Raw genomic sequence first — 2,974 nt, 5'->3', positions numbered from 1 at the left:
GGAAGCCGCTGCTGATACATCCGCGGGAAGTCGACAACAAACGACACAACAGAGCGAGGATACAGCTCAATGGCGTCGCCGACGACGACGGACTCTTTTCTTATCACTTTAATTACAAGCTTTTTTAAAAACAGAAAAAAATTGTTCCGAGAAATGTACACGACAATTATTCTTGAAACTTTCACAAGAGCCGCCGCTGCTGGCTGCCGCCGCCGCTGGGAGCCGTGACAAGCGTTGTTGGTTTTTGACGGTCTCGGACCTGACAGAGATGGAGCGCGGGTCCGCGCGGCGGCGACGTCGGCGGTGCAGCGGCAGCGATCAGAGAGCGCGTCCGAAAATATAGCTCGAGCCGCTCGAACCTGGGCGATAGAGCTCCATCTCGCCGAAGTACCCGAGTACCCGAATATACGAGAAAACTCGGAGTCGGAGACTTGTACGCCCGAGCGCGCGCAGAGCGCATCCATCATGCGGAGTGTCCCCGCACCGGGGAGAATAAAGTCCCTCCCCAATCACTGCGGTATTAGCATAATTTATAGCCAGCGAAAGCCTGCTCTCGCTGCTGGGGGGCATGGGCGCCGCGTGGGAGGGAAGAGAGCGTTTACTGCCATATAACAAGGACTCCGGCGAGCCCAACCCCGCAAACGATGTTGAATTCTCACCCTGTTCGAGGGAAGTAGTGATCCGTGTGCGCGCCCACCAACCGGCCCGGTTTTGAGCGGCGCCCAGCCCAGCAGCAGCTTAGCCATGGCTCTGCCCAGCACAACCAGTAGCCCGCGCTATAAGTCAAAAAACCAGCCAGCCGCCCGGCCACCTTTCATCGGGAAAGAGAACATAGCCGAGTTATCGACGCGCTATCGGGAACGACTATGAGGCCGCGGCGAGGGGCGTCACGACTGCGCCCGACCTAAACTGCTCCCCCAATATCCGTCATTCCGGTGGCGCTCTTAAAATGCCCCGCGCCGTCCGCGGAGGACCATGGTCCGCACGGAAAAAAAGAGCTAAAAAAGTGACAGGCCAAAGTGTCTTAAAAGCGAGGGGTGCCCAACTGAGGTAATCAGGTGTACACAGAGTAGGTAATCCCTGGTAATCACCGGTAATCATTGGTAATCGCCAGTAATCATTGGTAATCGCCAGTAATACTTGGTAATCGCCGGTAATCCTTGGTAATCACCGGTAATCGATAGTAATCACCAGTAATCCATGGTAATCACCAGTAATCCATGGTAATCGGTCGGTAATCACCCGGTAATCGTTGGTAATCACCAGGTAATCTTTGATAATCACTAGGTAATCTTTGGCAATCACTAAGTAATCCAGCAAGGAAATTCCTGGAAATCTTTGGTAATCACTGGTAATCTTTGGTAAACACTGGTAATCTTTGGTAATCACTGGTAATCTCTGGGAATCACTGGTAATCTTTGGTAATCACTGGTAATCAATAGCAATCTTTGGTAATCTCTGGTAATCTTTTGTCAGTGGTAATCTTCGGTAACCCTTGGTAATCATAGGTAATCTTCGGTAATCTCTGGTAATCCTTGGTAATCATTACTTTTTGGTAATCAGGTGTACGCGATTTTTTCGAGCTGGGCACCCCTCGCTTAAAAGTGTAAACAAAGTATACAAATAGTATGAAAAAAGTTTGCCTAAAGTGCCACCAAAGTGTTGCGGTTCCAATCTGCTATATTTTAAGTATACCTAAAGTATACTTTTCACAAAAGTATACCCGAAAGTGTCATTTGGATATACTTATTTCCATGCGGGGCACCCGGCGGCGGCGTAGCCAAAAGAGAGTGAGAGAGGGGGGGACAGGGAGAGAGAGAAAGAGGGAGGGAGAGGGAGAGAGAGAGAGAGAAACAGAGAGAGGGGTATGGGCAGTTACTCTCCCCTTTACTCATTCACTCGAAAGCTGCCGTTGCGCTCTCGCCCCACCCGAGCTACGCCACTGCATGGGACCACCAGGGCCGCGCATCCGTTTCCGACAGACATCATCCTTATTCGACACAAAGTTGGGGCCCCGCGGCTCGACCTAAGGCCCGTCGTTAGCACGACCTTTACTATAAAACACGCGTGATTGTAATAGGCTTTACCCCACTACCCCACTCGCCTCCTTCCCACAAGGCTTATTTTACGACTAAGGAAAGAGGATTAATGGCGATAAAAATCCCGACATTCTCTTTTTATTTGGTCCACCACGCACACACAGAGATACCGGCGCAGGCGCAAGGATGTTGCAGCGCGTTTCCGTGACATCCGGATATATGTAAGAGAGAGAGAGAGAGAGAGAGAGAGAGAGAGAGAGAGAGAGAGAGAGAGAGAGGAGGGAAGGGTTGCCCGAGGGAGGCCTTGATGGATGCAAGAGACGCCAGGCCTGACGAACGCAACAAAAATAAAATGAAAAAAATAAAAACGATTCGCGAGCGCGCGTCGCGTAAAAGGATGATTGCGAATGTAATTCAGGATCAGTGTCGAACGCGCGCGGTAGGCGCGTCACGACTTACGCTGTGGTCCTCCTCACCTTAATTAAGAATTGAAACGATATATCAGCATCAGCGCGCGTCGCCGCCAGGTCGCCGCCGTAAGGCCCCACGGGGCGGTGGGCACGACGACAACCCCAAACAGAATTATTGTAATTCGCTGAACTCGCACAAACACGTTTATTCGGACAGGCTTCTCCTCATTTGCACCCCAAACAAGCCAGCGGCGCAAAGACGAAATGAACTTCCTGCCTCTCGATCAACCTTTAATTTTCCTAGTTTTATTAAAAGCGTGAGTATGACGCATCAAATGCATTATAGCCACGAACAAGTAAGGTTTGATCGATACGACTGCACGGGTGCCCAAAATTACTGCAAACATTGTGATTCCACCGGATTCCACAGTACTGAACCATGGCTCAACCATAAGGGTTTGCGACCCTTGGAATGAGATGGCGACCTCCGATTCTTCGTTCGAACATCATCAGTCCCCCCCCCCC

Source organism: Frankliniella occidentalis, unplaced genomic scaffold (genome assembly GCF_000697945.3).
Source record: "Frankliniella occidentalis isolate FOCC.00 unplaced genomic scaffold, Focc_3.1 Scaffold210, whole genome shotgun sequence".
Taxonomy (NCBI): domain Eukaryota; kingdom Metazoa; phylum Arthropoda; class Insecta; order Thysanoptera; family Thripidae; genus Frankliniella; species Frankliniella occidentalis.
This window is presented reverse-complemented; position numbering follows the sequence as displayed.